This window comes from Lepisma saccharinum, chromosome 10 (assembly GCF_977018435.1).
Source record: "Lepisma saccharinum chromosome 10, izLepSacc3.1, whole genome shotgun sequence".
In the NCBI taxonomy this organism is placed as follows: Eukaryota; Metazoa; Arthropoda; class Insecta; order Zygentoma; family Lepismatidae; genus Lepisma; species Lepisma saccharinum.
Genome location: NC_139238.1, coordinates 73,090,442 through 73,103,246, shown reverse-complemented (window position 1 = coordinate 73,103,246; position 12,805 = coordinate 73,090,442). Strand labels below are relative to the sequence as shown.

Sequence of the window (12,805 nt, the reverse complement as noted above, 5' to 3'; positions counted from 1 at the left end):
TAACTAACTAAACTAACTCTCTAGCCTTCTTAAACCCGAAGGTTCATGGCTGCAGCAACACAGGCCTTCCATCTTTCCCTATCTTGAGCAAGTTCTATATACTCTTTTCCATCCCTACCGATTTCCCTTAGGTCCATCTCAACGTTGTCCCTCCATCTTCGTCTTGGCCTTCCTACAGGTCTCTTACCATCAGGTTTCCCAACAAGAATCCTGTAAACTACTCTTTCCTCTCCCATTCGTGCCACATGGCCTGCCCACCTAAATTTTCTTGATTTAATTATTCTAATAATATCTGGACATGAATACAAGTTATATAGTTCTAAATTATATAACCTTCTTCACTCACCTGTCTCCTCATCCCATTTAGGTCCAAAGATTTTCCTAAGGATCTTATTTTCAAATACTCTCAATTTATGTTCCTCTTTTAATGTAAGGGACCAAGTTTCACATCCATATAATACTACAGGCAAAATTACGGTTTTGTATATTTTAACTTTTAGTTTCTTAGATATTAAACGAGAAGACAAAAGTTTATGAAGAGAGAAGTAACATGCATTTCCTGAATTAAGCCTACTTTTTATTTCCTCTTTAATATAATTTTCATTTGTTAATATTACTCCTAAGTATTTGGAAACTGGTTCAGACGAGTTGTTATCAATAATTAGATTTTGATTATTACCTAACACTTGGTTTCGGCCTGTAAGCATATATTTAGTTTTCTCTTTGTCAACTTCCAAACCTATCTCTTTAATGTTTTGAAAAATATTTTAGCATTATTCTTAATTGTATTCACATCATCCCCCAGTAAGTCTACATCATTTGCATATGCTAACAGCTGAGTCACACCATTTAATTTTAGTCCTTCTTTAGTTTCTTTTACCTTCCTAACAGCATATTCTAAGGCAAAATTAAAGAGCGAAGGAGATAATGCATCTCCTTGTTTTAACCCATCATGAATTGTAAATTTGTCAGACATATTAATACCCACACGAATTTTACTTTCTGTTTCACTGGTGCATATTTTTATCATACTGACAAGCTTCTTAGGTATTCCAAACTGTACTAATATATTATATAATTTATCATATGCTTTTTTGAAATCAATGAATAGCTGATGGACATTTTGATTATATTCCCACTTTTTTTCAAGTGTCTGTCTTATGTGAAAAATTTGATCTGTAGTTGATCTGTTACGTTTAAATGAAACCACATTGATAATCACCTATAATTTCATTAGCAATTGGTGTTAGTCTTGTTAAAATAATGTTAGACAATATTTTCTATGTTGTTGAGAGTAGAGAAATTCCACGGTAATTATTGCAGTTCATTTTATCACCTTTTTTAAACACAGGAACAATTATGGATTCTTTCCACTGTTGAGGGATTTCTTCTTTATTCCATATTAAACAAATTAATTTATGAATTTGACATATTAATGAATTTCCACCATATTTAATTAACTCAGCTGGTATTAAATCAATGCCAGGTGCTTTGTTATTCTTTAGGCTTTTAATAGCATCTTTAACTTCAGTCAAGTTAGGTTCTGGAACTAAAGGTTCTGCTGTGTGGACTTCATTTACTTCTGATTTATCTCCTACATGGACATTTAAAAGGTCATTAAAGTAGTTCTTCCATCTATTTAGAATATCGCTTGGGTCAGCTAGAAAATCACCGTCTTTATCTTTTATCAAGTTTACTTTAGGTTGCCACCCCTTTCTAAACTCATTTACACCTTTATATAAATCTCTGATATTTTTATTTTTCCTGTTTGTTTCAATTTCGTTAATTTTGCTTTTCAAGTAATCTCTTTTTTTACTTCTAAACGTGCGGTTAACTTCTCGCTTTATTATATTATAATTGTTTAGATTTGTATCATCAGAGTTATTTAACCACTTAAGTCTAGCCTGATTTCTTATTTCCATTAGATTATGACATTCATTATCAAACCATGGCTTACTTTTTCTTGGTTTATGGTATCCTATACTTTCTTTAGCTGCTGATTCTATTGCATTACGTATGTGCTCCCAATTCTTATTTACATCTGTTTTATTTATATTTTCATCATCATTTAAATCCTGCAAAATATCAAATCTATTTGACAGTTTAATTTGGTAATCTTTCTTAATTCTTTCATCAGTAAAGTTTCCTGTATCAAGTTTTAAAACTTTTAGATTTTGTTGCTTATGATTTATCACTGAGAGTCTTTCTCTTAATTTAGCAATTACTAAATAATGGTCACTGACACAGTCAGCACCTCTATGTGTACGAACGTCAATTATACTAGTATGCCTTCTCTTATCAATGAGAATATGATCTATCTGATTATGAGTTTTACCATCTGGAGAAGACCAGGTATATTTATGGATATCTTTATGTTTAAAAGTGGTAATTTTCACAATTAAATTCTTTGAGGTTGCAAAAGTAATCAATATTATACCATTATCATTACTTAATTCATGAAGACTTTCTTTACCAATCGTGGGTTTAAATGTCTCTTCTTTGCCAATCTGTGCATTACAGTCACCTAACAGAATTTTCATATCATACTGAGAAAATTTATCAAAGACCTGTTCTTACTCTGTATAAAAATCATCTTTAGTATTATCATCTTTATCTTCCGTTGGTGCATGTATGTTTATTAAAATAATTTTACACCACCTACCCTGTAAAACTGCATATGATATCCTATCATTAATAAATTCTACTGTTTTAAGAGCCGAGATAATTCTATTATTTATGAAAAAGCCTGTTCCAAAATTATGATTTTCAGTACCACCATAGAAAAAAGTATAATTTTTAGCTTTACAATTCCCATCTCCTGGCCACCTAACTTCCTGGACAGGTACTACATCTAATTTATACTTAACTATCTCATTAACTGTACACTGAAATGCCCCAGGCCGGTAAAGGCTCAGAACATTCCACGTGCCTCATTTAATATCCCTATTCCTAATGTAGATCTTATCCTTAGTCCAGGGACCTCCCAAAGTAGTCCCCACCCGGAGATCCGAACGGGGGACTATTTTACCTCCGGAATATTTTACCTTGGGATCATCCATGGCCTTATATTGTTGTTTCTTGACATTTTTTTTTACAGTGCAGAGTTGTCAGCTCTACGCCTAACCCCCAATATGAATGGAGGAACTTCTACACAAGACAAACATAAACACATTAGACAGCACAACTACTACACAAGACGAACACAAACACATCACAACTTAGAATATACTGAAAAGTTATAGTACACTATAACCATTTATTATTATTCCTTAGTACACTATAATTATTACTCGTACTTATCGTGGGTTCGAGTACCTGGACCGTCTTCTTTCGTACCCTTAACACCCTTCATAGCGTTTCATAAACCATGAAATCTTATTTTCAATATTATAAAGATTAATATTATCGTTTCATACATTACATAGTTTACAGTAATAAACATAAAATCATATGCATAGCGTTTAGTAACACTAATTACCTTCTATTTTCATATATTTCATAAAATAAATAATTAAAAATTCATAAAAGTTATAAATATGCAAATAAATAAATGTAAATTATTTTTCATTATATGCAAATTTATTCTAAATACATGCAAATAAATTCTAACTACATGCAAATGAAATATGAATATTAAACACCGACTGTCCTTATCGTATTCTCCTACTACTATACATATATATATGTAACTTCACGTTTTTCCCACGTTTTCTAATGCAAGTTACTTCATAAAATTGTTCTTGGTAACTTGATAGGTAATACAACATTTTGAGTATAATTTTGAACGATATGCAGTCAAAATCTGAAAAGTTATAGCATTTTTTGTATTTTAGCCATTGGATCAATATTATGGGTTCTGCAAGCAGTTTTTTGGGGGGATTTCCAAATTTACATTACATAACTTCATGCGAACTGGAAAATATTTCGCAACTAAACCATTGCAAAAATATAATAGTTATTTTTTACCTATAGCATATTCCAATCAGAACAGATATAGTATATCTAGTCAAATATACAAGGGCGACGGCAGGATTTTTTCTCAAGGGGGGCAGAGTCATAGAAACTTTTATTATTATTATTATTATTACTATTTATTATACTATAATTATATATAAAAATTACATATATTTATAATTTTCATATTCTGTATATCTATATATATTTGCATAACGGTATACTTAACATATTAATTCATGTAGGACAAAAAGCTGTTTTTTATAGTTAGATAGCCTGAAAGCTTAAATATAACCGTACTTCAATAATAATAATTTATTGTTATTATTATTATTGTTGCTGTAACTTACGGCCTGTAAGTTACAAAAAACAATATTTTTTGTTGTAAAATATCGCTATAATTTCACATTTCGAATCACATGAACTCTTTCCGGAAATCTCGGGGGGGGGTGCCCCCCTCCCCCTACACACCCCTGCGAGCGCCCTTGTCTATATATATCTTTATCTATCTACACACACACACTTCTTTCATTAAAATATCCTTAATTTGTATTCTCGCTTGTAAAAAGGTACTGGTTTTAAAGGACATCTTTACCCCCGGGACGTTCTTACCCCTTCGGTAAAAATATCCTAGGACAGGTTTACCCCCCTGTAAAGATATAGTAGAACAAAACTACCCTCTATATAAACATACTCCAGATAAAGTAATAATTGCAACTAATAGCGTAGGCAGCATTTTATTTCGGGTGGGGGCGGAATTGTAAAGTTGGATAATTACTTGTAATATCTCATAACTGCGTCCTTAGTGGGAGGAGAGCAGGATACACATTCATAATTTTCATTTTTTGCCCATCGTTTTAAAAGTTGTTCAATGAATGGATCATGTAAGTTGATAATGCGAAATCTTACAAACAAAGCGTTTTAGAAAGAAATGTTTCAAATAAAAATTAATTGACTTGAAGGGGAAAAGTGAATGTCATTATGTATGTTTTTAGTAGAGATACAGTTTACAAGGCCATTGAAGGTTAATACTACGTTTTAACGTTATCTAAGGTTAATCTGTTTGCAATACGTTCATCACAGGCTGATTGAAATGCTGATGGATAATCCGCCTACTGTGACATTTTCCGTTAAGTTTGCATGTAATGGAAAATAATGGAACAATGTTTCCAAGTGAAGGTGTACATCTTTTTGCTCATATATCGGTTGTTCTATGAAACAGAGAACTAGAGTAGTGTGATTTGTGGTATTACTGGGTCGATAAAGTATGAACCCCCCTCAGGCAGATTTGGCTACACTTAAAACTAGCTCAACATGCCCATATGAGCTTTTTGCTCAAGTGTGGTACTCTGTCTAATCCAAGATTTTTGTAAAAATGCCCTCGGGAATTTCCCGGGAAAGTATGACCCCCCTCAGATTGATTTGCCTACACTTACAAAATCTACATCTGTGAGATTGTTGTCCATAAGCTTGTTAAAAATAAGCCCCTCTTGATATTGTTTTTGGCTACACTTAAAACTAGGCCAAACGTATTAACACACCCACACCCACCCACACACACCCACCCACACACACACACCCACCTCCACCCACCAAACACACACACACACACATACACACCCAACCCCCCCCCACACACACACCCACACACACACACCCACCCACCCACACACACACACCCACACAAGTAGTATGATTGGCTATACTACTGGCCCACTTATAGCGTAGAAAAGAAGAGGTCATTTGATTAAACAGCCCGATTTGCCTACACTTAAAATTATGCCAAGATGCCCATATTCCCCAATTCTTCAAGTGTGATATGCTCTTAATCCCAAGAATCTTGAATCCTAGTGTAGAAAAGAAGAGTTCATATGCCCCGATTTGCCCACACTTAAAATTATGTCAAGTACCCATATGATTTTATTGTTTATAGTGTGTTATTCTGTCAAAATCCCAAGAATCTTGAATTCTAGTGTAGAAATGAAGAACTCCCCTCAGACAGATTTGCCCATGTGTGTAAAAGCTACATCTGCCAGATTGTTGTCCATAAACTTGTCAAAAATATGCCCCTCTTGATATTGTTTTGGCTACACTTAAAAACTAAGGCAAAATGCCACACACACACACACACACACACACACACACACAAAGCACACTGCTGAACCCAACTGATATTTTTTATTAAGTATAGAGTTTTGATTTGAACCCCAAGAAATTTTATATAAATACCAAAGCCAAAAATATTCACACACACACACACACACACACACACAAAGCACACTGCTGAATCCAATTGATATTTTGTATTAAGCATATAATTTTGATTTGGACCCCAAGAAATTTTATATAATAAACCAACAACAAAAATGCCTAATCAAAAATATTGTAATCAATGCAATAAGAATATATCCAGCCCCAATTGGGTTAAGCACCAAAAGAATTGTAATCCAGATAAAAGCAGAATACTCACAAAAATATGCCCAAAATGCCATAGAGAATATAGCATGGAATATTTCACTTATGCTTGTTCTGCACAGTCATCAACATTTCCAAACAAAATTGAATGGAAATATTTGTGTGATTGCCCTGTATAACTTAGATTGAAGGCCATATTTTGTAATTTTCTAGACCAGGAGCTAGACCCTGTGCACCAGAAACAGGCCATAAAATGCCTCTCCACAAATTATGTGAGCATCATGGAGCACACAATACACTTTACAATTTTGAGAATCTCAATTTAAATTCAGGATCAAGAGATTTGGATTTGATGTATCTGGAAATATCCCTTCTTTCAAAAAATGTTTGCATCTTGAATTAACCTGCAAACAATATTACATGTTAGGCTGGGCTATCTCAACAGCAGAGGCATGCAGCTTAGTGGTTTCCCGCACTCACACTCTGTAAATACATTAAATGATTTTATTATCCTATTAAAGCACCCAATGCTGCAATTTTTAAATTTTTGCTGAAGAAGATACATGATTATCTCAGTCATGTTCAACATCTGAGAATTGTATGCATCAAAATATTGCAGGTGATGATTGAAATCTGCACCACTATACAACATCCCACTGTCTGTTGTAACAAATTCTGACCTATGGAACCTGTCCAGATGCATCAGCAAAAATCTGAAATGTTTCCAGTTTGAGCTCTGATTGGGAAGGATCTCAAAATCATAGAATCTCCCCACACTTGCATGATTTGAAAACCATCCGCCATAATAGGAAAAATCAATATAATAATAAAAAACAACAAACTGTCCCACAATTCTCCTGCAAGAATTATACTTGTGGCACTCAAAATCAGTGATGTATCTCAAGTTTAGATATTTGAAGCTTTGTGTGCTGTGCAGTGCCCAGTGGAACTCTGTCTTATTGTTGATTGAAAATATTGAGAACCTAATTTTGAAATCAGGAATAAGAGATTCAGACCTAATATATTTTGCAACATTTCTTCTATCAAAAAATGACATGTAGCTATTACTCCAAGAATATGTGAATATTGCTCCTACCCAAAAAACTGTGCACAAGACCCAAACTGAACAATCCCTGTTGTGGAAATTGGTACTCACAACAAAATCCAACCCAGAATATATGAATCCTGTGTTTGTAGTTATAAATTCAAATATGTCAAAATAACATATAACAATATTATGATTGAGTTTGAAGTCTGATCAAAGGGCATATATAAATTGTACATGCATTTGTGAACCAAGTAATTGTTCCTGAAGCCCAACAATTCTCTTATGTTTGAATTCAACCTTTCCCAAATATCCCAGATTCAGGAATCATACAATTCTGGCTTATCTATTATCATAGATTTATCAACATGACTACTGTTTATTCTTAATTTTAACAGCATCTGGAATTTTATCATAATCTACATATATACTCTGCTCATCCATGTTGAAACTGCCGGGTGTGCCGGGCTTATTGTAGAGGCCTGGATCCTTGAATTTCTTACCCTGTTGCATGTTGCTTGCAGGTTGAATTCATGTCCACTGTCAAGCAACCACCTGAACTCTGTTTCATTCCTAACTGCAAACAGATCATATTCCCGACAAGTCAGAAAAAAAAACAAGCCTGAAATCACACAGCAGTGAATCTGATTTTATGTATTTTGAGAGGTTCCTCCTGTCAAAAAACATTCCTACATTAACTGCTCTATAGATATGTTAAGATTTGAAGGTTGCAGAAAATTGCACCTCAAAGGTTCAAAATATCTTAAATCATGAAATTTTATCTTCTGGCTCAGCAGATACAGAATAATCTCATTTGCATTGATAACACTTGTGATGTATTTTCCTCCCCTAACAAAATCCACACCAGAAAACACCAAGCCTGTATCTGTAGTTACAAATTCAAAATCATCATAAGATTTCAAATGAATATCACAATTTAAATGTTTCCAGTTCTCAGATATATTAAATGGGATATCAAAACAATACAGTGCTTCAAAATATTTTGTTGTGAACCAGTATTTTTTTCTGTAACAATCATAAAAACCTACAAAGAGCCCAACAATTCTCCTGTGCAGCAGATATATGTATTGTTCCTTCCTGCCCAACAATCCCAGATGCATGCATCCAAATTCACGGCCACAGTCAAGCACCCACCTGAATTCTGTCTCATTTCTAACAGCAAACACATCATATTCACATAAATTGGAAAATACAAGCTTGAACCTATCTACAAGTGATTCTGATTTTACATATTGTGACAAGTTCCTTCTGTCAAAAAACATAGAGCAATCAGTGCTGTGTGTCATCCCTCTAGGACAATGACACATTCAAAAATGCAATGCTGTAATTTTTTAAGGGCATGTTCAACACTATGCCTGAGGATATTGTTCCTCTGCTGCTGATAATCTCTGTTTATTTCCAAATCCCACTGCCGGGGATACATGTTTGATTGTTTGCATTGCGGGATTGATTCCCACTGTACCGACCTATGTATGTATTATTGGGAGTTTAGATAATTGTTTCCCGCACCTGCATGTTTCATTCCAAGAGGTTTTGTCTAGGCACAGTGCAAGGCACTTACTGCTGCAATTTCTGAATTTTTGCCTCAGAAAATACAGAACAAGCTCATTCAGGCATTTGTGCTTTAAATACCCAACAAGATCCGGGTGGAAATCATCTGCACTGAACAAGTGCCCATCATCTGTGGTCACAAATTCAATATTCCTATTAAACAGATTGGGATTGGAAATTATTCTGTTCAAAAATTTAAAATGCACCCAATTTAAGCTCTGATCAGCCATGAGCTCTAAATCATAATCTTCATACCCATCACAACAATTGCTGTACCAACATTCAACAAACAATTTCAACCTGCAGAAATAATAATAGCTCCCAGTGTGGTGATGCACAAACAATCCACAAATTCTCTTAAACTTGTTGTACATAATTTTTTCAAACTTGCTGATGCTCTTCAGTGACAAGTATTGAAAATTCTTGTCACTATCAAGCATCCAGTGCATTTCAGTCTCATTCTGAACTGTAAACAGGTCATACTCGGACAGGTTCAGGAACCTAAGCCTAAAATCCCCAACAAGTGATTTAGATTTAATGTATTTTGAAATTGATCTGTCAAAAAAATTCTGCATTATGACAGGCAGAATGGCAGTGTGAACAATTCCCTGCCGCATTGGCATGTATTTTGTATGTTGTGTGCTTCAAGTGACAGGCATATGCATTCATGCTCACAGTTTTTAAATTTTTGCCTAAACATAAACATGAGAATTTCATTGAAGTGTGTATGTTTTAAAAATTTGCTCAGGCCTGGCTTAAAATCTTCAGGTAGGTATAAATTGCCCTCATCTGTAGTGACATATTCAAGAGGATTCAGGTCCACATAAACTTTGTTTGAGATTTTATAATGGACCCAGTTTAGACTCTGCGGCATAATTATGTCCATTCTGTGCACAAAACAATTCTTATTGCAATTGTTGTACCAGTAATCATCATACATTGCAAATCCACAATGCCAATAATAACACTCTACAGAATAATGCACAAAAAATCCAACAATTCTTTTGCATGTATTGAACATGGATATTTCAAATCTTGTCAGGGATTTCAGGGACAGGTAGTGAAAAGCAAAATCACTTGAAAGCACCCACTGCATCTCAGTTTTATTCTGCACAGAGAACAGGTCATGCTCAGAGAGTCCAGAGAACCTATGCCTGAAATCCCCAACAAGTGATTCTGATTTTATATATTTGTAAATAGATCTTCTGTCAAAAATTCCATACTTTTGATTCAATCCTCTCTCCCACTGCTCTGCTTTCCCTGCTGTTTCTGCTCTCTCTCTGCTGTTTCTGCTCTATCTGAAATTAAATTTTTAATCTAGATAATTGTTTCCCACAATTGCATGTTCCGCTGAGATTGCTACCACCTAGAATCTTTGCAATGCAATCAGAGTCACAGTGTTTGAATTTTTCTCTTATGAAATATATAATAATCTCATTCAAGTATATATGCTTAGAGTACCACACACAATCAGGATCAAAATCATCCCCACTGTACAAGTGGCCACTGTCTGTTGTAACAAATTCAATATTATGATTTGTAGATATCCTGAATTTGTAATGCATCCAATTCAAGCTTGGGTATGAAACAATATTCATCCTATGCTCTGCAAACAAATTATAGCAATTTCTCAACCAATGATTATTGAATATTTTAAGCATGAAATAATAACCATAATTATCTGTGTAAAAATTCACAAAAAATCCAGCAATTCTGAAACACTTGTTGTAAACAATTTTTTCAATCTTGCTTATATGTTTGAGGCACAGGTAGTGAAAGGGCAAGGCACTGTCAAGCACCTATTGCATCTCTGTTTCATTGCAAACTGCAAACAGGTCATACTCAGAGAATGAAGATAATCTGATTCTGATATTTTCAACCATTGTTCCTATATAAACGTTTCAACATACGTTTATGTGGACCTGAATCCTCTTGAATATGTCACTACAGATGAGGGCAATTTATACCTACCTGAAGATTTTAAGCCAGGCATGAGCAAATTTTTAAAACATACAAACTTCAATGAAATTCTCATGTTTATGTTTAGGCAAAAATTTAAAAAACTGTGAGCATGAATGCATATGCCTGTCACTTGAAGCACACAACATACAAAATACATGCCAATGCGGCAGGGAATTGTTCACACTGCCATTCTGCCTGTCATAATGCAGAATTTTTTGACAGATCAATTTCAAAATACATTAAATCTAAATCACTTGTTGGGGATTTTAGGCTTAGGTTCCTGAACCTGTCCGAGTATGACCTGTTTACAGTTCAGAATGAGACTGAAATGCACTGGATGCTTGATAGTGACAAGAATTTTCAATACTTGTCACTGAAGAGCATCAGCAAGTTTGAAAAAATTATGTACAACAAGTTTAAGAGAATTTGTGGATTGTTTGTGCATCACCACACTGGGAGCTATTATTATTTCTGCAGGTTGAAATTGTTTGTTGAATGTTGGTACAGCAATTGTTGTGATGGGTATGAAGATTATGATTTAGAGCTCATGGCTGATCAGAGCTTAAATTGGGTGCATTTTAAATTTTTGAACAGAATAATTTCCAATCCCAATCTGTTTAATAGGAATATTGAATTTGTGACCACAGATGATGGGCACTTGTTCAGTGCAGATGATTTCCACCCGGATCTTGTTGGGTATTTAAAGCACAAATGCCTGAATGAGCTTGTTCTGTATTTTCTGAGGCAAAAATTCAGAAATTGCAGCAGTAAGTGCCTTGCACTGTGCCTAGACAAAACCTCTTGGAATGAAACATGCAGGTGCGGGAAACAATTATCTAAACTCCCAATAATACATACATAGGTCGGTACAGTGGGAATCAATCCCGCAATGCAAACAATCAAACATGTATCCCCGGCAGTGGGATTTGGAAATAAACAGAGATTATCAGCAGCAGAGGAACAATATCCTCAGGCATAGTGTTGAACATGCCCTTAAAAAATTACAGCATTGCATTTTTGAATGTGTCATTGTCCTAGAGGGATGACACACAGCACTGATTGCTCTATGTTTTTTGACAGAAGGAACTTGTCACAATATGTAAAATCAGAATCACTTGTAGATAGGTTCAAGCTTGTATTTTCCAATTTATGTGAATATGATGTGTTTGCTGTTAGAAATGAGACAGAATTCAGGTGGGTGCTTGACTGTGGCCGTGAATTTGGATGCATGCATCTGGGATTGTTGGGCAGGAAGGAACAATACATATATCTGCTGCACAGGAGAATTGTTGGGCTCTTTGTAGGTTTTTATGATTGTTACAGAAAAAAATACTGGTTCACAACAAAATATTTTGAAGCACTGTATTGTTTTGATATCCCATTTAATATATCTGAGAACTGGAAACATTTAAATTGTGATATTCATTTGAAATCTTATGATGATTTTGAATTTGTAACTACAGATACAGGCTTGGTGTTTTCTGGTGTGGATTTTGTTAGGGGAGGAAAATACATCACAAGTGTTATCAATGCAAATGAGATTATTCTGTATCTGCTGAGCCAGAAGATAAAATTTCATGATTTAAGATATTTTGAACCTTTGAGGTGCAATTTTCTGCAACCTTCAAATCTTAACATATCTATAGAGCAGTTAATGTAGGAATGTTTTTTGACAGGAGGAACCTCTCAAAATACATAAAATCAGATTCACTGCTGTGTGATTTCAGGCTTGTTTTTTTTTCTGACTTGTCGGGAATATGATCTGTTTGCAGTTAGGAATGAAACAGAGTTCAGGTGGTTGCTTGACAGTGGACATGAATTCAACCTGCAAGCAACATGCAACAGGGTAAGAAATTC

General features: G+C 34.5%; 1 protein-coding gene across 1 annotated transcript in view; it reads left to right on the top strand.

The window, feature by feature from the left end:
• Positions 1 to 12,805, top strand: part of LOC145994149 (uncharacterized) — a 209,859-nt gene that overhangs the window by 120,164 nt on the left and 76,890 nt on the right. The gene's annotated exons all lie outside the window — the stretch shown is intronic.